Here is a 21,727-nt window from a genome sequence, read left to right as displayed (position 1 = left end):
ATAATATTATTCAAATAAACTATTTGAATAATATTCAAATTATTCAATCTTTTGAAATATTAATTTAAGTGTCTGTTCTCCGAAAAAAAAACCTCTGAAAGAAAAATGAAGAATGACTTTCAAAATTAGAGCAAACAGAAAGGAAGTTATACAATAAGTCAAACTGAAAATGAACCAAATTATAATGTTATTCAAATAAAATATTTAAATAATATTCAAATTATTCAATCTTTTTGAAAAATTAGTATAAGTGTCTATTCTCCGAAAAAAAAACTCTAAAAGAAAAATGAAGAACGACTTTCAAAATTAGAGAAAGCAGAAAGAAAGTTATGCGATAAGTCAATCGGAAAATGACCTGTTCTCCGGTAAGTGTCTGTTCTCCGGAAAAAAACCTTTGAAAGAAAAATGAAGAATGACTTTCAAAATTAGAGCAAACAGAAAGAAAGTTATACAATAAGTCAAACTAAAAATGAACCAAATTATAATATTATTCAAATAAACTATTTAAATAATATTCAAATTATTCAATTTTTTTGAAATATTAATTTAAGTGTCTGTTCTCCGAAAAAAAAACTCTGAAAGAAAAATGAAGAATGACTTTCAAAGTTAGAGCAAGCAGAAAGAAAGTTATGCAATAAGTCAAACTGAAAATGAACCAAATTATAATATTATTCAAATAAACTATTTGAATAATATTGAAATTATTTAATAAACTATTAAATAATTGAATAATTTGAATAATATTCAAATTATTCAATCTTTTGAAATATTAATTTAAGTGTCTGTTCTCCGAAAAAAAACTCTGAAAGAAAAATGAAGAATGACTTTCAAAATTAGAGCAAACAGAAAGAAAGATATACAATAAGTCAAACTGAAAATGAACCAAATTATAATATTATTCAAATAAACTATTTAAATAATATTCAAATTATTCAATCTCTTTAAAATATTAATTTAAGTGTCTGTTCTCCGAAAAAAATCACTGAAAGAAAAATGAACAGTGACTTTCAAAGTTAGAGAAAGCAGAAAGAAAGTTATGCAATAAGTCAATCTGAAAACGAACCAAAATTAAAATATTATTCAAATAAACTATTTGAATAATATTTAAATTATTTAATAAACTATTCAGACATTTAAGGATTTTTTAAATATTAATTTAAGTGTCTGTTCTCAAAAAAAAACTGAAAGAAAAATGAAGAATGACTTTCAAAATTAGAGCTACCAGAAAGAAAGTTATACAATAAGTTAAACTGAAAATGAACCAAATTATAATATTATTCAAATATTGAATAATTTTCAAATTATTCAATCTTTTTGAAATATTAATTTAAGTGTCTGTTCTCCGAAAAAAAGCGCTCTGAAAGAAAAATGAACAGTGACTTTCAAAATTAGAGAAAGCAGAAAGAAAGTTATGCAATAAGTCAATGTGAAAATGAACCAAATTATAATATTATTCAAGTAAACTATTTGAATAATATTCAAATTATTCAATCTTTTGAAATATTAATTTAAGTGTCTGTTATCCGAAAAAAAACTCTGAAAGGAAAATGAAGAATGACTTTCAAAATTAGAGCAAACAGAAAGTTATACAATAAGTCAAACTGAAAATGAACCAAATTATAATCTTATTCAAATAAACTTTGAACAATATTCAAATTATTCAATCTTTTTTAAATATTAGTTTAAGTGTCTGTTCTCGGAAAAAAAGCACTCTGAAAGAAAAATGAACAGTGACTTTCAAAATTAGAGAAAGCAGAAAGAAAGTTATGCAATAAGTCAATCTGAAAATGAACCAAATTATAATATTATTCAAATAAACTATTTGAATAATATTCAAATTATTCAATCTTTTGAAATATTAATTTAAGTGTGTGTTCTCCAAAAAAAAAACCTCTGAAAGAAAAATGAAGAATGACTTTCAAAATTAGAGCAAACAGAAAGAAAATTATACAATAAGTCAAACTGAAAATGAACCAAATTATAATGTTATTCAAATAAACTATTTGAATAATATTCAAATTATTCAATCTTTTTGAAATATTAATTTAAGTGTGTTCTCCGAAAAAAAGCACTCTGAAAGAAAAATGAACAGTCACTTTCAAAATTAGAGAAAGCAGAAAGAAAGTTATGCAATAAGTCAATCTGAAAATGAACCAAATTATAATATTAATCAAATAAAGTATTTGAATAATATTCAAATTATTCAATCTTTTGAAATATTAATTTAAGTGTCTGTTCTCCGAAAAAAAAACCCTCTGAAAGAAAAATGAAGAATGACTTTCAAAATTAGAGCAAACGGAAAGAAAGTTATACAATAAGTCAAACTGAAAATGAACCAAATTACAATATTATTCAAATAAACTATTTAAATAATATTCAAATTATTCAATCTTTTTGAAATATCAATTTAAGTGTCTGTTCTCCGAAAAAAAAACTCTGAAAGAAAAATGAAGAAGGATTTTCAAAATTAGAGCAAGCAGAAAGAAAGTTATACAATAAGTCAAACTGAAAATGAACCAAATTATAATATTATTCAAATAAACTATTTAAATAATATTCAAATTATTCAATCTTTTTAAAATATTAATTTAAGTGTCTGTTCTCCGAAAAAAAAACTCTGAAAGAACAATGAAGAAGGATTTTCAAAATTAGAGCAAGCAGAAAAAAAGTTATACAATAAGTCAAACTGAAAATGAACCAAATTATAATATTATTCAAATAAACTATTTGAATAATATTGAAATTATTTAATAAACTATTCAGATATTTAAGGATTTTTTAAATATTAATTTAAGTGTCTGTTCTCCAAAAAAAAAACTGAAAGAAAAATGAAGAATGGCTTTCAAAATTAGAGCTAGCAGAAAGAAAGTTATACAATAAGTCAAACTGAAAATGAACCAAATTATAATATTATTCAAATAAACTATTTAAATAATATTCAAATTATTCAATCTTTTTGAAATATTAGTATAAGTGTCTATTCTCCGAAAAAAAAAACTCTAAAAGAAAAATGAAGAACGACTTTCAAAATTAGAGCAAGCAGAAAGAAAGTTATACAATAAGTCAAACTGAAAATGAACCAAATTATAATATTATTCAAATAAACTATTTAAATAATATCCACATTATTCAATCTTTTTGAAATATCAATTTAAGTGTCTGTTCTCCGAAAAAAAAACTCTGAAAGAAAAATGAAGAAGGAATTTCAAAATTAGAGCAAGCAGATAGAAAGTTCTACAATAAGTCAAACTGAAAATGAAACAAATTATAAAATTATTCAAATAAACTATTTGAATAATATTCAAATTATTCAATCTTTTTGAAATATTAATTTAAGTGTCTGTTCTCCGAACAAAAGCACTCTTAAAGAAAAATGAAGAGTGACTTTCAAAATTAGAGAAATCAGAAAGAAAGTTATGCAATAAGTCAATGTGAAAATGAACCAAATTATAATATTATTCAAATAAACTATTTGAATAACGTTCAAATTATTCAATCTTTTGAAATATTAATTTAAGTGTCCGTTCTCCGAAAAAAAACTCTGAAAGAAAAATGAAGAATGACTTTCAAAATTAGAGCAAACGGAAAGAAAGTTATACAATAAGTCAAACTGAAAATGAACCAAATTACAATATTATTCAAATAAACTATTTAAATAATATTCAAATTATTCAATCTTTTTGAAATATCAATTTAAGTGTCTGTTCTCAGAAAAAAAAAACTCTGAAAGAAAAATGAAGAATGACTTTCAAAATTAGAGCAAGCAGAAAGAAAGTTATGCAATAAGTCAAACTGAAAATGAACCAAATTATAATATTATTCAAATAAACTATTGTAATAATATTCAAATTATTCAATCTTTTTAAAATATTAATTTAAGTGTCTGTTCTCGGAAAAAAAGCACTCTGAAAGAAAAATGAACAGTGACTTTCAAAATTAGAAAAAGCAGAAAGAAAGTTATACAATAAGTCAATCTGAAAATGAACCAAATTATAATATTATTCAAATAAACTATTTGAATAATATTCAAATTATTCAATCTTTTTGAAATATCAATTTAAGTGTCTGTTCTCAGAAAAAAAAAACTCTGAAAGAAAAATGAAGAATGACTTTCAAAATTAGAGCAAACGGAAAGAAAGTTATACAATAAGTCAAACTGAAAATTTCAGTTGAAATAAGTCAAACTGAAAACTATTTGAATAATATTCAAATTATTCAATCTTTTTAAAATATTAATTTAAGTGTCTGTTCTCGGAAAAAATGTTTTGAACAGTGACTTTCAAAATTAGAAAAAGCAGAAAGAAAGTTATACAATAAGTCAATCTGAAAATGAACCAAATTATAATATTATTCAAATAAACTATTTAAATAATATTCAAATTATTCAATCTTTTGAAATATTAATTTAAGTGTCTGTTCTCCGAAAAAAAAACCTCTGAAAGAAAAATGAAGAATGACTTTCAAAATTAGAGCAAACAGAAAGGAAGTTATACAATAAGTCAAACTGAAAATGAACCAAATTATAATGTTATTCAAATAAACTATTTAAATAATATTCAAATTATTCAATCTTTTTGAAAAATTAGTATAAGTGTCTATTCTCCGAAAAAAAAACTCTAAAAGAAAAATGAAGAACGACTTTCAAAATTAGAGAAAGCAGAAAGAAAGTTATGCGATAAGTCAATCGGAAAATGAACCAAATTATAATATTATTCAAATAAACTATTTGAATAATATTCAAATTTTTCAATATTTTGAAATACTAATTTAAGTGTCTGTTCTCCGAAAAAAAAAACTCTGAAAGAAAAATGAAGAATGACTTTCAAAATTAGAGCAAACAGAAAGAAAGTTGTACAATAAGTCAAACTGAAAATGAACAAATTATAATATTATTCATATAAACTATTTAAATAATATTCAAATTATTCAATCTCTTTAAAATATTAATTTAAGTGTCTGTTCTCCGAAAAAAATCACTGAAAGAAAAATGAACAGTGACTTTCAAAGTTAGACAAAGCAGAAAGAAAGTTATGCAATAAGTCAATCTGAAAACGAACCAAAATTAAAATATTATTCAAATAAACTATTTGAATAATATTTAAATTATTTAATAAACTATTCAGACATTTAAGGATTTTTTAAATATTAATTTAAGTGTCTGTTCTCAAAAAAAAAACTGAAAGAAAAATGAAGAATGACTTTCAAAATTAGAGCTACCAGAAAGAAAGTTATACAATAAGTTAAACTGAAAATGAACCAAATTATAATATTATTCAAATATCGAATAATTTTCAAATTATTCAATCTTTTTGAAATATTAATTTAAGTGTCTGTTCTCCGAAAAAAAGCGCTCTGAAAGAAAAATGAACAGTGACTTTCAAAATTAGAGAAAGCAGAAAGAAAGTTATGCAATAAGTCAATGTGAAAATGAACCAAATTATAATATTATTCAAGTAAACTATTTGAATAATATTCAAATTATTCAATCTTTTGAAATGTTAATTTAAGTGTCTGTTATCCGAAAAAAAACTCTGAAAGGAAAATGAAGAATGACTTTCAAAATTAGAGCAAACAGAAAGTTATACAATAAGTCAAACTGAAAATGAACCAAATTATAATCTTATTCAAATAAACTTTGAACAATATTCAAATTATTCAATCTTTTTTAAATATTAGTTTAAGTGTCTGTTCTCGGAAAAAAAGCACTCTGAAAGAAAAATGAACAGTGACTTTCAAAATTAGAGAAAGCAGAAAGAAAGTTATGCAATAAGTCAATCTGAAAATGAACCAAATTATAATATTATTCAAATAAACTATTTGAATAATATTCAAATTATTCAATCTTTTGAAATATTAATTTAAGTGTGTGTTCTCCAAAAAAAAAAAACCTCTGAAAGAAAAATGAAGAATGACTTTCAAAATTAGAGCAAACAGAAAGAAAATTATACAATAAGTCAAACTGAAAATGAACCAAATTATAATGTTATTAAAATAAACTATTTGAATAATATTCAAATTATTCAATCTTTTTGAAATATTAATTTAAGTGTGTTCTCCGAAAAAAAGCACTCTGAAAGAAAAATGAACAGTCACTTTCAAAATTAGAGAAAGCAGAAAGAAAGTTATGCAATAAGTCAATCTGAAAATGAACCAAATTATAATATTAATCAAATAAAGTATTTGAATAATATTCAAATTATTCAATCTTTTGAAATATTAATTTAAGTGTCTGTTCTCCGAAAAAAAAACCCTCTGAAAGAAAAATGAAGAATGACTTTCAAAATTAGAGCAAACGGAAAGAAAGTTATACAATAAGTCAAACTGAAAATGAACCAAATTACAATATTATTCAAATAAACTATTTAAATAATATTCAAATTATTCAATCTTTTTGAAATATCAATTTAAGTGTCTGTTCTCCGAAAAAAAAACTCTGAAAGAAAAATGAAGAAGGATTTTCAAAATTAGAGCAAGCAGAAAGAAAGTTATACAATAAGTCAAACTGAAAATGAACCAAATTATAATATTATTCAAATAAACTATTTAAATAATATTCAAATTATTCAATCTTTTTGAAATATTAATTTAAGTGTCTGTTCTCCGAAAAAAAAACTCTGAAAGAAAAATGAAGAAGGATTTTCAAAATTAGAGCAAGCAGAAAAAAAGTTATACAATAAGTCAAACTGAAAATGAACCAAATTATAATATTATTCAAATAAACTATTTGAATAATATTGAAATTATTTAATAAACTATTCAGATATTTAAGGATTTTTTAAATATTAATTTAAGTGTCTGTTCTCCAAAAAAAAAACTGAAAGAAAAATGAAGAATGGCTTTCAAAATTAGAGCTAGCAGAAAGAAAGTTATACAATAAGTCAAACTGAAAATGAACCAAATTATAATATTATTCAAATAAACTATTTAAATAATATTCAAATTATTCAATCTTTTTGAAATATTAGTATAAGTGTCTATTCTCCGAAAAAAAAAACTCTAAAAGAAAAATGAAGAACGACTTTCAAAATTAGAGCAAGCAGAAAGAAAGTTATACAATAAGTCAAACTGAAAATGAACCAAATTATAATATTATTCAAATAAACTATTTAAATAATATTCAAATTATTCAATCTTTTTGAAATATCAATTTAAGTGTCTGTTCTCCGAAAAAAAAACTCTGAAAGAAAAATGAAGAAGGAATTTCAAAATTAGAGCAAGCAGATAGAAAGTTCTACAATAAGTCAAACTGAAAATGAAACAAATTATAAAATTATTCAAATAAACTATTTGAATAATATTCAAATTATTCAATCTTTTTGAAATATTAATTTAAGTGTCTGTTCTCCGAACAAAAGCACTCTTAAAGAAAAATGAAGAGTGACTTTCAAAATTAGAGAAATCAGAAAGAAAGTTATGCAATAAGTCAATGTGAAAATGAACCAAATTATAATATTATTCAAATAAACTATTTGAATAACGTTCAAATTATTCAATCTTTTGAAATATTAATTTAAGTGTCCGTTCTCCGAAAAAAAACTCTGAAAGAAAAATGAAGAATGACTTTCAAAATTAGAGCAAACGGAAAGAAAGTTATACAATAAGTCAAACTGAAAATGAACCAAATTACAATATTATTCAAATAAACTATTTAAATAATATTCAAATTATTCAATCTTTTTGAAATATCAATTTAAGTGTCTGTTCTCAGAAAAAAAAAACTCTGAAAGAAAAATGAAGAATGACTTTCAAAATTAGAGCAAGCAGAAAGAAAGTTATGCAATAAGTCAAACTGAAAATGAACCAAATTATAATATTATTCAAATAAACTATTGTAATAATATTCAAATTATTCAATCTTTTTAAAATATTAATTTAAGTGTCTGTTCTCGGAAAAAAAGCACTCTGAAAGAAAAATGAACAGTGACTTTCAAAATTAGAAAAAGCAGAAAGAAAGTTATATAATAAGTCAATCTGAAAATGAACCAAATTATAATATTATTCAAATAAACTATTTGAATAATATTCAAATTATTCAATCTTTTTGAAATATCAATTTAAGTGTCTGTTCTCAGAAAAAAAAACTCTGAAAGAAAAATGAAGAATGACTTTCAAAATTAGAGCAAACGGAAAGAAAGTTATACAATAAGTCAAACTGAAAATTTCAGTTGAAATAAGTCAAACTGAAAACTATTTGAATAATATTCAAATTATTCAATCTTTTTAAAATATTAATTTAAGTGTCTGTTCTCGGAAAAAATGTTTTGAACAGTGACTTTCAAAATTAGAAAAAGCAGAAAGAAAGTTATACAATAAGTCAATCTGAAAATGAACCAAATTATAATATTATTCAAATAAACTATTTAAATAATATTCAAATTATTCAATCTTTTGAAATATTAATTTAAGTGTCTGTTCTCCGAAAAAAAACCTCTGAAAGAAAAATGAAGAATGACTTTCAAAATTAGAGCAAACAGAAAGGAAGTTATACAATAAGTCAAACTGAAAATGAACCAAATTATAATGTTATTCAAATAAAATATTTAAATAACATTAAAATTATTAAATATTTTTTAAAAATTATTATAAGTGTATATTCTCCGAAAAAAAAACTCTAAAAGAAAAATGAAGAACGACTTTCAAAATTAGAGAAAGCAGAAAGAAAGTTATGCGATAAGTCAATCGGAAAATGAACCAAATTATAATATTATTCAAATAAACTATTTGAATAATATTCAAATTTTTCAATATTTTGAAATACTAATTTAAGTGTCTGTTCTCCGAAAAAAAAAAACTCTGAAAGAAAAATGAAGAATGACTTTCAAAATTAGAGCAAACAGAAAGAAAGTTGTACAATAAGTCAAACTGAAAATGAACAAATTATAATATTATTCATATAAACTATTTAAATAATATTCAAATTATTCAATCTTTTTGAAATATTAATTTAAGTATCTGTTCTCCGAAAAAAAAACTCTCAAAGAAAAATGAAGAAGGACTTTCAAAATTAGAGCAAGCAGAAAGAAATTAATACAATAAGTCAAACTGAAAATGAACCCAATTATAATATTATTCAAATAAACTATTTGAATAATATTGAAATTATTTAATAAACTATTCAGATATTTAAGGATTTTTTAAATAGTAATTTAAGTGTCTGTTCTCCAAAAAAAAACTGAAAGAAAAATGAAGAATGACTTTCAAAATTAGAGCTAGCAGAAAGAAAGTTATACAATAAGTCAAACTGAAAATGAACCAAATTATAATATTATTCAAATAAACTATTTAAATAATATTCAAATTATTCAATCTTTTTGAAATATTAATTTAAGTGTCTTTTCTCCGAAAAAAACTCTGAAAGAAAAATGAAGAAGGACTTTCAAAATTAGAGCAAGCAGAAAGAAAGTTATACAATAAGTCAAACTGAAAATGAACCAAATTATAATGTTATTCAAATAAACTATTTGAATAATATTCAAATTATTCAATCTTTTTGAAATATTAATTTAAGTGTCTGTTCTCCGAAAAAAAGCACTCTGAAAGAAAAATGAACAGTCACTTTCAAAATTAGAGAAAGCAGAAAGAAAGTTATGCAATAAGTCAATCTGAAAATGAACCAAATTATAATATTAATCAAATAAACTATTTGAATAATATTCAAATTATTCAATCTTTTGAAATATTAATTTAAGTGTCTGTTCTCCGAAAAAAAAAACCTCTGAAAGAAAAGTGAAGAATGACTTTCAAAATTAGAGCAAACCGAAAGAAAGTTCAACAATAAGTCAAACTGAAAATGAACAAATTATAATATTATTCAAATAAACTATTTAAATAATATTCAAATTATTCAATCTTTTGGAAATATTAATTTAAGTGTCTGTTCTCCGAAAAAAAAAACTCTGAAAGAAAAATGAAGAAGGATTTTCAAAATTAGAGCAAGCAGAAAGAAAGTTATACAATAAGTCAAACTGAAAATGAACCAAATTATAATATTATTCAAATAAACTATTTGAATAATATTGAAATTATTTAATAAGCTATTCAGATATTTAAGGATTTTTTAAATATTAATTTAAGTGTCTGTTCTCCAAAAAAAAAACTGAAAGAAAAAAGAAGAATGACTTTCAAAATTAGAGCTAGCAGAAAGAAAGTTATACAATAAGTCAAACTGAAAATGAACCAAATTATAATATTATTCAAATAAACTATTTAAATAATATTCAAATTATTCAATCTTTTTGAAATATTAGTATAAGTGTCTATTCTCCGAAAAAAAAAACTCTAAAAGAAAAATGAAGAACGACTTTCAAAATTAGAGCAAGCAGAAAGAAAGTTATACAATAAGTCAAACTGAAAATGAACCAAATTATAATATTATTCAAATAAACTATTTAAATAATATTCAAATTATTCAATCTTTTTGAAATATCAATTTAAGTGTCTTTTCTCCGAAAAAAAAAAACTCTGAAAGAAAAATGAAGAAGGAATTTCAAAATTAGAGCAAGCAGATAGAAAGTTCTACAATAAGTCAAACTGAAAATGAAACAAATTATAAAATTATTCAAATAAACTATTTGAATAATATTCAAATTATTCAATCTTTTTGAAATATTAATTTAAGTGTCTGTTCTCCGAACAAAAGCACTCTTAAGAAAAATGAAGAGTGACTTTCAAAATTAGAGAAAGCAGAAAGAAAGTTATGCAATAAGTCAATGTGAAAATGAACCAAATTATAATATTATTCAAATAAACTATTTGAATAACGTTCAAATTATTCAATCTTTTGAAATATTAATTTAAGTGTCTGTTCTCCGAAAAAAAACTCTGAAAGAAAAATGAAGAATGACTTTCAAAATTAGAGCAAACGGAAAGAAAGTTATATAATAAGTCAATCTGAAAATGAACCAAATTATAATATTATTCAAATAAACTATTTTAATAATATTAAAATTATTCAATCTTTTTGAAATATCAATTTAAGTGTCTGTTCTCAGAAAAAAAAACTCTGAAAGAAAAATGAAGAATGACTTTCAAAATTAGAGCAAACGGAAAGAAAGTTATACAATAAGTCAAACTGAAAATGAACCAAATTACAATATTATTCAAATAAACTATTTAAATAATATTCAAATTATTCAATCTTTTTGAAATATCAATTTAAGTGTCTGTTCTCAGAAAAAAAAAACTGAAAGAAAAATGAAGAATGACTTTCAAAATTAGAGCAAGCAGAAAGAAAGTTATGCAATAAGTCAAACTGAAAATGAACCAAATTATAATATTATTCAAATAAACTATTTGAATAATATTCAAATTATTCAATCTTTTTAAAATATTAATTTAAGTGTCTGTTCTCGGAAAAAAAGCACTCTGAAAGAAAAATGAACAGTGACTTTCAAAATTAGAAAAAGCAGAAAGAAAGTTATACAATAAGTCAATCTGAAAATGAACCAAATTATAATATTATTCAAATAAACTATTTGAATAATATTCAAATTATTCAATCTTTTGAAATATTAATTTAAGTGTCTGTTCTCCGAAAAAAAAACCTCTGAAAGAAAAATGAAGAATGACTTTCAACATTAGAGCACACAGAAAGAAAGTTATACAATAAGTCAAACTGAAAATGAACCAAATTATAATGTTATTCAAATAAACTATTTAAATAATATTCAAATTATTCAATCTTTTTGAAATATTAGTATAAGTGTCTATTCTCCGAAAAAAAAATTCTAAAAGAAAAATGAAGAACGACTTTCAAAATTAGAGAAAGCAGAAAGAAAGTTATGCGATAAGTCAATCGGAAAATGAACCAAATTATAATATTATTCAAATAAACTATTTGAATAATATTCAAATTTTTCAATATTTTGAAATACTAATTTAAGTGTCTGTTCTCCGAAAAAAAAAAACTCTGAAAGAAAAATGAAGAATGACTTTCAAAATTAGAGCAAACAGAAAGAAAGTTGTACAATAAGTCAAACTGAAAATGAATCAAATTATAATATTATTCAAATAAACTATTTGAATAATATTCAAATTATTAAATCTTTTTGAAATATTAATTTAAGTGTCTGTTCTCCGAAAAAAATCACTCTGAAAGAAAAATGAACAGTGACTTTCAAAATTAGAGAAAGCAGAAATAAAGTTATGCAATAAGTCAATCTGAAAACGAACCAAAGTTAAAATACTATTGAAATAAACTATTTGAATAATATTGAAATTATTTAATACACTATTCAGATATTTAAGGATTTTTTCAATATTAATTTAAGTGTCTGTTCTCCAAAAAAAAAACTGAAAGAAAAATGAAGAATGACTTTCAAAATTAGAGCTAGCAGAAAGTAAGTTATACAATAAGTCAAACTGAAAATGAACCAAATTATAATATTATTCAAATAAACTATTTGAATAATATTCAAATTATTTAATCTTTTTGAAATATCAATTTAAGTGTCTTTTCTCCGAAAAAAAAACTCTGAAAGAAAAAATGAAGAATGACTTTCAAAATTAGAGCAAGCAGAAAGAAAGTTATACAATAAGTCAAACTGAAAATGAACCAAATTATAATATTATTCAAATAAACTATTTGCATAATATTCAAATTATTCAATCTTTTGAAATATTAATTTAAGTGTCTGTTCTCCGAAAAAAAAAATCTGAAAGAAAATTGAAGAATGACTTTCAAAATTAGAGCAAACAGAAAGAAAGTTATACAATAAGTCAAACTGAAAACGAACCAAATTATAATATTATTCAAATAAACTATTTGAATAATATTCAAATGATTCAATCTTTTTGAAATATTAATTTAAGTGTCTGTTCTCCGAAAAAAATCACTCTGAAAGAAAAATTAACAGTGACTTTCAAAATTAGAGAAAGCAGAAAGAAAGTTATGCAATAAGTCAATCTGAAAACGAACCAAAATTAAAATATTATTCAAATAAACTATTTGAATAATATTGAAATTATTTAATAAACTATTCAGAAATTTAAGGATTTTTTAAATATTAATTTAAGTGTCTCTTCTCCAAAAAAAAAAACCTGAAAGAAAAATGAAGAATGACTTTCAAAATTAGAGCTAGCAGAAAGAAAGTTATACAATAAGTCAAACTGAAAATGAACCAAATTATAATATTATTCAAATAAACTATTTGAATAATATTGAAATTATTTAATAAACTATTCAGATATTTAAGAATTTTTTTAATATTAATTTAAGTGTCTGTTCTCCCAAAAAAAAAAAAAACTGAAAACGAACTTAAGCTATTAACAAAGGAATAAATTCGATTAAAAATGAAACAAAATTGTAATTGATGATCAAGCCAAACTTTAAAAAGAATAGAAATCAGCAATAACAAAGTGGGACATACTGCTCCCTCTAACCCTCTGAAGGCTAGAGCATAAATTGTGCTTTACTGAAAACAAAATATATTTGAAACAGCTTTTTTTTATTACCATAAAATTGAAACATTAAGGGCTGCTCATTTTTGGTACAGCCAATTTAGCTTCATTAGTCTAATATATAGACTATATAATAAAAGTTATATAATAATAATGATATTTGGTATTATGTTATAAAATCTGTTTACAGAGTTACAGATAATAAAATAGAACTAAATAAACCGGAAAATAAACACCATCTAAGCAACCAATATAAGGCTCAAATTGTTTGATACCGCCTCTATAACCAAATAACCATTCAAACTCATAACCTAATAACTGTAAATAGCTATAACCCCATTGACTATAAATGATTAACAACCATAAATAGTTTAAATGGCTATACCATTCAAGCTCATAATCTAATAACTATATTTAATTAACAACCAGACAAATTGATAACCAGAATAATTAATAACCATTCAAACTCATTCTGTACAAACTTCTTAAAGCTACACTCTTAAAGGCTAGTTTGGTATTTGAATAGCGGTAAATCACAAATGGTGAAGTTGGCTCCAACTCGTAATTAAAGTTCTTGGTCAATCATTTATTAGAAATTCCAATTATAATTGTTTCCGTGGGGTCACAATCGTCTCATTAACAAATGCAATGGTACTGTATACTATATACTCTATATATGTATTTACGCGCAGTGGATTCATTAGAGTAAATTATGGAGAATTTAGTTATATTGAGAACTTAAAATAGCTTCTTTATTAGGCTTCATTATTATATTGTTATTGCCTGAATTTGTATGTAGTTTGAAAGTACATGCATTTTTATATTTGATACGGAAATTATTCCGTATGCGAAGGGGTTGCCCCCCTCCTCAACACCTCTCTTTCTTATTAGTGAAAATAAAGAAAAAAATGTGATTATGCACCATTGCTTCAAGCTTTTTTTTATTAAATAAAAAAAAACAGTTTTTTTAACTGAAAGTAAGGCGTAACATTAAAACTCAAAACGAACGGAAATTATTCCGTGTATGAAGGGGTTGTTCCCCTCCTCAATACCTTGCTGTTCATGATAAAGGTTTTTAGTACTTTTAAAATAGCTTCTTATTATTTCTTATTGTTTTATTGTTTCTTATTGTTCCTTTGTGTTTCAGGAGTCGTTCTTAAAAAATTAGAACAAAAAGTCAATATTTAGCGTAAAGAGCGAGGTAATGAGGAGGGGGCAAACTTCCTCATATACGTAATAATTTCTGCTCGTTTTAAGTTTTAATGTTGTTCCTTACTTTCAATTGACAAAACTCGTTTTTTTAATAAATTTATGATTGTTTTTTAAGTAATTTCTTCAAACCCGTCTCCCCCTCCATGGAAAGATCCTCCAGATAATTAATTTTCGGTGAAAATTTACCCTAGTCAATTACCTTTAACATCTCAACATGTAAAATTGATTCGGCAAAGAGAAAGTAAGACAAATAAAAAAAATTCCGTATTAAAATTCTGGAAAATTCCCCCAGTGTAAAATCTCCGCAGAAACGTTCACCCTCCGGAAACTATAGCCAACATAATCGGCAAATTTCATATCTTAAAGACCTTCCCCCAGAGGCTATGGGGGTCATGTTATCTCCAAAAGCATAGTAATTGGACCTTTCAACTATGGTTCTTCAAAATGGCTATCTCAAATTTTGATTGGAAATGAGGAGAAAAAGTGCTCTACAACTTTTAATTTCCGTTTGAATGAGCCCTTTCCTGATATTCTAGGACCATTAGTTCGACAGGATCAGCCCTGGGAAAAACAAGAAAAAAAAAACAACAAATAAACACGTATCCGTGTTTTTGAAAATCAGGCCAATTTTCTCAGGCTCGTATCCTTTTATGAGTAAACTAAATTCAATGAATCTTACATATTTGGAGTCAACATAATAAGCTGATTCTTTTGATATACCTATTGATATTAAAGTTCCATCTTTTAGACTTTCTATTACTGTTAAGTCGCGTTGCTCCTTACTTTCTGTACTTTCCCACGAACTGTCTGTTTCTGTTTTTACCTTTCTGTAACTTTCTTTGAGAGGAAACAGGGATAAAGCATCAATAAAAGTGGTATTAAATTTTTGTCCGAAAACAAACTCCTGACATTCTATATCCACTTGATTGACACAGTGATATAATGATCCCATCTCATGCGCATGCGCTCATTACTTGTAAAAATGCACAAAAAAGCATGGACTAATAGTTTCATGCCCCACAGCTGGTCTGTTAGTCTATGTGCTAATCGAGGAGTCCCCCAGTCTCAGAAATCATATACACCAAGTGCTGTGTGCCAAGCGTTTAGGGGACTGTACCAAGTTTGGTGGAACTCTGAGGTACACATGACGAGGTGGTGAGAAGTTAGTAACCCCTTAGTGCTAACGCTCAAGAATAAATCCAAAGATCTTGGGGAAAATCTGAAGGAGTGGTGGCCTAAGTAGTGGAGTTGTAAATCTCAACGAGTAGTATTAATGAAGCTAGAGCCCCGTAAGCCCCGTGAAAAAGGGTGGCCATAAAGTGGAGGAAAATCCTAAAATGTGGTTCCATGAACACTGGAAGTACTATGTACTGGAAGTACTATATGCTGTACTATATGCTATATGGAATATACTATACTGGAATATACTATAATATACTATATGGAATACTATATACTGGAAGTACTATATACTATATGGAATATACTATACTGGAATATACTATAATATACTATATGGAATACTATATACTGGAAGTACTATATACTGTACTATATACTATATGGAATATACTATATGGAATACTATATACTGGAAGTACTATATACTGGAAGTACTATAACTGAACTTTTGCTAGGGTCACTAAACCGTAATGGGTAGACATAAGCTTTTGTATTCAGCGATTCGACATGTTTTTCTTTTGCCACGTCTAACCAGTGTGGCCTTAAAGCTTCCTTTGAAACGGAACAAAAAGTAACATGCAAGACAAATAGATAGAACAGCATTTTCAAATTTCTTATTTTTAATCTCACATATTAAAATAAAACTTTAATTTAGAAAAGCATCTTTTAATTTCTCTGATAAAAGCCCAAGAATTACACTTTTATCTCCTTCCGCTTCTATTTGATGTGTTTGCATAGGTTAAACACCTAGCAGCCTCTATCAGTTGTTTGTTGACACGCGTAGAATCAAGTTATTTATGTTTTCATCCTTTTTTATTGAAGTTTGTTTCTAGCTCTGAATTGTCTCTTTCTTGTGAGTGACTTTTCTTCTTCTTATGGAGCATTGCTACTCAAAAAGGAGCGCGTACTCCCTAGCAGTAGGCTGCCTGAAAGATTATGAATCTGTTAGCCTATTTCAGCTTTTCTTTTATAGGTCTAGAATTTTATATTTTTTTTTATTCTTTTTAATTGAATTATATTCTGCGTCTAAGTTTTTTGTGCCATGCAAGTGCCAAAACGGACAAAAAATCGTAAGGAATAGAAAACGAGGATAATAAGAGCCAGTGAAAAACGAAGAAAACTATCCAAATATTTCGGTCGAGACCTCCGCTTGACGGTCTTCAGTGCAGAATAAAATGATAAAAAATGCAAATAAGAGTCCACTGGACAACATAAAAAACAAAGTTTCAAAATTTTTTTTTTTTTTAAGTTTAGTGTATGTTTATATGTATTTTTTCTATTATGCCATTTTTGTGTGGTCTCCTATTATGCCATTTTTGTGTGGTCTCCTATTATGCCATTTTTGTGTGGTCTCCTATTATGCCATTTTTGTGTGGTCTCCTATTATGCCATTTTTGTGGGGTCTCCTATTATGCCATTTTTGTGTGGTCTCCTATTATGCCATTTTTGTGTGGTCTCCTATTATGCCATTTTTTGTGGTCTCCTATTATGGCATGTTGTGTGGTCTCCTATTATGCCATTTTTGTGTGGTCTCCTATTATGCCATTTTTGTGTGGTCTCCTATTATGCCATTTTTTTGTGGTCTCCTATTATGCCATTTTTGTGTGGTCTCCTATTATGCCATTTTTTGTGGTCTCCTATTATGCCATTTTTGTGTGGTCTCCTATTATGGCATTTTTGTGTGGTATCCTATTATGCCATTTTTTTGTGGTCTCCTATTATGGCATTTTTGTGTGGTCTCCTATTATGCCATTTTTGTGTGGTCTCATATTATGCCATTTTTGTGTGGTCTCCTATTATGCCATTTTTTGTGGTCTCCTATTATGCCATTTTTGTGTGGTCTCCTATTATGCCATTTTTTTGTGGTCTCCTATTATGCCATTTTGTGTGGTCTCCTATTATGCCATTTTTTTGTGGTCTCCTACAATGCCATTTTTGTGTGGTCTCCTATTATGCCATTTTTGTGAGGTCTCCTATTATGCCATTTTTGTGTGGTCTCTTATTATGCCATTTTTGTGTGGTCTCCTATTATGCCTTTTTTGCGTGGTCTCCTATTATGCCATTTTTTGTGGTCTCCTATTATGCCATTTTGTGTGTTCTCATATTATGCCATTTTTGTGTGGTCTCCTATTATGCCATTTTTTTGTGGTCTCCTATTATGCCATTTTTTTGTGGTCTCCTATTATGCCATTTTTTTGTGGTCTCATATTATGCCATTTTTGTGTGGTCTCCTATTATGCCATTTTTTTGTGGTCTCCTATTATGCCATTTTGTGTGGTCTCCTATTATGCCCTTTTTGTGTGGTCTCCAATTATGCCATTTTTTTGTGGTCTCCTATTATGCCATTTTGTGTGGTCTCCTATTATGCCATTTTTGTATGGTCTCCTATTCTGCCATTTTTTTGTGGTCTCCTATTATGCCATTTTTGTGTGGTCTCCTATTATGCCATTTTTGTGTGGCCTCCTATTATGCCATTTTGTGTGGTCTCCTATTATGCCATTTTTGTGTGGTCTCCTATTATGCCATTTTTTTTTTGGTCTCCTGTTATGCCATTTTTGTGTGGTCTCCTATTATGCCATTTTTGTGTGGTCTCCTATTATGCCATTTTTGTGTGGTCTCCTATTATGCCATTTTTGTGTCGTCTCTGAAACTATTGTCATGTGAGTGACTTCACTTTTTTATTGCCTTTTCTGAAATCGGATTTGTTGGTGCTAGTAAGTGGGCATATCCCTCCTCAAATCCACATATTACTCTCAAAATTAACCCAATAAGGCTACAGGCAAATGATAAAAAAGTTAAAGGACATTTTAAGTTTAACAAACACTCCAATAACTGCTTTTATCTTTCCATATAAGAAGTTTACGTTATGCCTGACCTAAAGTTACCTTTGAAGCATTACCTGAGAACACGTATCTCTGAATCCCAGAAATAAATAAGTAAAGGGGCTATGTACTCCCCTCCTTCCAAATAGACTTGAACTACCTAATAAATCTGATTAAAATGTTAATATTAAGAAATTTAAACAAATTTCACTAAATCTCCCCGTAAGCTTTCCAGCTCTAAGAGAGAATTCTTTGCACTGACCTAACTGAGAGTTACACTTAAAGTTTGCCTGTAAAAGTTGAATTGAATGCTTTAATTTCTTCGCCAATTATCCATCCGACTAACCATATCTTCAGCAATTTCAAAGTAAAACAAATGGAGAATTTGTGTTGTTTGGCCGAAAAACGCGTTTTGAAAGATGTCGACCCCCCCCCCCCCCAGAAATTATTCATTATTACCTCTCCATCGTAAAAGTTTGGCTGCACAGACTTATGGCTTTGAGGTATCATTTAAGAAGGTATAAACCAAAAATCAGAAAAACCATGCGAACCTTAAATCTTTCGGAGTTTGCTCATGTTTGCATTGATTAAGGGCTTTGCTCGTTTTTGCACCGACTCAGGACTTATCTCCTGGTTGTTTTTAGTGCGAACTTTGCTTGTTTTTGCAATGAGTTGGTCCTTAGCTGTGACTCGTCGAATCAGGACTAAGCTGAGTGCAGCTAAGTAAAGTGCAATAATAATAAGATACAGTATTCCTGCCCTTTCTGCTAAAAACCTAGTGATTGGGTTGGGGGGAAGAATGGTCTGATGTCTACCTCATGTATTTGAGGTTTAAATTTTTTGTGTAATTTTAAATTTGACAATGTGCAAATTGCTCACCAGCTGTACCAAAATATATCCTGGAACAATGGGCATGAAAAAATTAAATGATTGGGAAATTTTGCCCTTATCCACCAACGGAGGCTCACTTAATGGACCATTTGATAGTTCTTAGTAAAATGCCTGTCTCAACGTTGTATTCTGTGCCATGAAGGGCTGCGGGGTTGCCTGGGAGGGAGCCGCTTGCTCTCCAATCGCTTTGGACTCGTTAAAAGGGAGCTTGAACTGTTAGTTATTGATCGAATTTGCCCACTACTAAATTTCTACAGCCATTTATTCTATGAGGTGTCCAGGAAACAAACACATGTACTCATATGCTTGTATTTGTCTCAGCAAACAAGCTCTCCAGATCTCCTTGGTGCAATTATCCGGCAGACAGTTGAGTGCTATACTGCTTGGTCTTGTGTTTATGCTGCAGTGATCCCCATCCATTCTTTATCAAATCTTTGGCCATGGTGTCTAAAGTCCCAGTCGGTTCTAGGTGTGTCTCGACTGTATTTAACCAGGTTTTGGTGGCAGCGTATTTGGAATCGGTGTTCTTGGCTCTATCTAACGGTAAGGCGTTGAGAAATTGTCTTAGGCAGGAGTGATCAGCATATTTATGGTGTGAACATTCGCCAGTTTTAGAGGCCACCGCACCGGAAAGACGGAATGGACGATTGCCACATAGCTCTGAATTTTCGTCTCTAAGAAGCCATCTCTTTGCTTACATAGGCTCTTCCTCAGTTATGCAGACTACAGATGTAGAAGATATTCTGATCAAAGCTTCTACTGCAACTACCTGCTGTTTCTTTTCTGCATCGTGTTTCTGGTTCCACAGAAGGAAATATCGTTTGAATAGTCCAGGTTGCTGATGGAAAAGTAAGGGGTGACTTCGACTCCTGTAGTAGAGTGTAAGGCACTTTTCACTATACAACTGATAATAAAATTGAACCATAAGAAGGGCAGGACACATTGCTGTATCACCTTAAAAATGCATGTCGAAGAGGGAGGATAATTCTTCACCAACTCCTATGCGGGCATGGACACGATGATAGTATACGTGGATGAGCCATATCATCTTCTCTGGAACACCGTCTTCCCGCATCACAACCCATATTTACTTCTAATGACCCAATCAATGAATATGGCCTGACATGGCTATACTGATGGCTATAGTGATTTGATTAGGTTTCATGCGATATGCGAGGATATGTCGGAGCATAACGAGCTGATCCAAGCAACCTTTTCTGTTGAACCCACCTTTAGTGTGTGGTCATGCTTCTGAAGCAGTTGAGAGAACCCATGATGAATATTACGGCAGCAATACTTATGAGATATTCCTTCTTTTTTTTCATGGAGATGATGAGTCATCACTTTCCTTAGTTGACTTTGAAAGTCTTGCTCATTTTTTTCTTTAAACGTTTTGCTGATTGTATTTTTAGAATTTTGTTATTTCCTGTGGTTTTGTTATGTTATTTCGTGTGGTATTTCCTTTACTCAAACGTTTTAATGTGTAATAAGTTCAAATTATCATGGTAAAGAACGAACCATGGCCCATAGTAACCAAAAATGTAATGCACTTTTTGAGAAAAAACTGTCAAGTTATAAAAAATTGCCATTATAGGCTAATTTGAGAAAAATAACTATGATTTCGATTAATTTTAATGATAAAAGTTTGTTGCGAAAACAAATGTATAAGATTTTTGAAAAATAACCTTTAAATCCTAAAAAAGAGTATCAGATAGGAATAAAACTGCACCATTGGAATCACCATGTTCAGATGAAGATTTGGTTCTGAAGCATGGGCGCTCCGAAAAGCGGATGAAGACTTGCTAGATGTTTTCCGGAGAAATTCCTTTAAGATTGTTCTGGGCACCCGGCTGACTGACCATATTTCAAACTATAGGCTGTACGAAAAATGTGGTTCAACACCGCTCTCTAGGGCAATAATGAAAGAAACGTTGAGGTGGCTAGGCCACGTTGTGCGTATGAAGGATGACAGATTGCCGAAGGTGGTTCTTTTCGGCCAACCATCTAGGGCTAAACGTAAAGTAGGTCTTCCTCGTCTGGGTTAGGAGGACGTCATAAAGCAAGATTTAAAGGAAATGGGAACTTCAGGGGAGGGCATATAAAGGGAGGCTTTGAATAGATTGGGATGGAGGAGAAGCGTGCGTAGTTATCCTTGCCTCAGGTTGCTAGGTGCTGTGGTGAGTTGTTATCAGTAGTAGTAGTAGTATTGGAATCACCACTGT

General features: G+C 27.7%; 1 protein-coding gene across 1 annotated transcript in view; it reads left to right on the top strand.

The window, feature by feature from the left end:
- The window catches only part of Dlg5 (MAGUK family member discs large 5), a 195,504-nt gene that overhangs the window by 47,859 nt on the left and 125,918 nt on the right, over nt 1-21,727 (top strand). The gene's annotated exons all lie outside the window — the stretch shown is intronic.

This window comes from Artemia sp. Qi Xiang Cuo, chromosome 5, assembly GCF_049724085.1.
Source record: "Artemia sp. Qi Xiang Cuo chromosome 5, ASM4972408v1, whole genome shotgun sequence".
In the NCBI taxonomy this organism is placed as follows: domain Eukaryota; kingdom Metazoa; phylum Arthropoda; class Branchiopoda; order Anostraca; family Artemiidae; genus Artemia; species Artemia sp. Qi Xiang Cuo.
The sequence above is the reverse complement of the archived record's forward strand: the minus strand, read 5'-3'. Positions and strand labels throughout refer to the sequence as shown.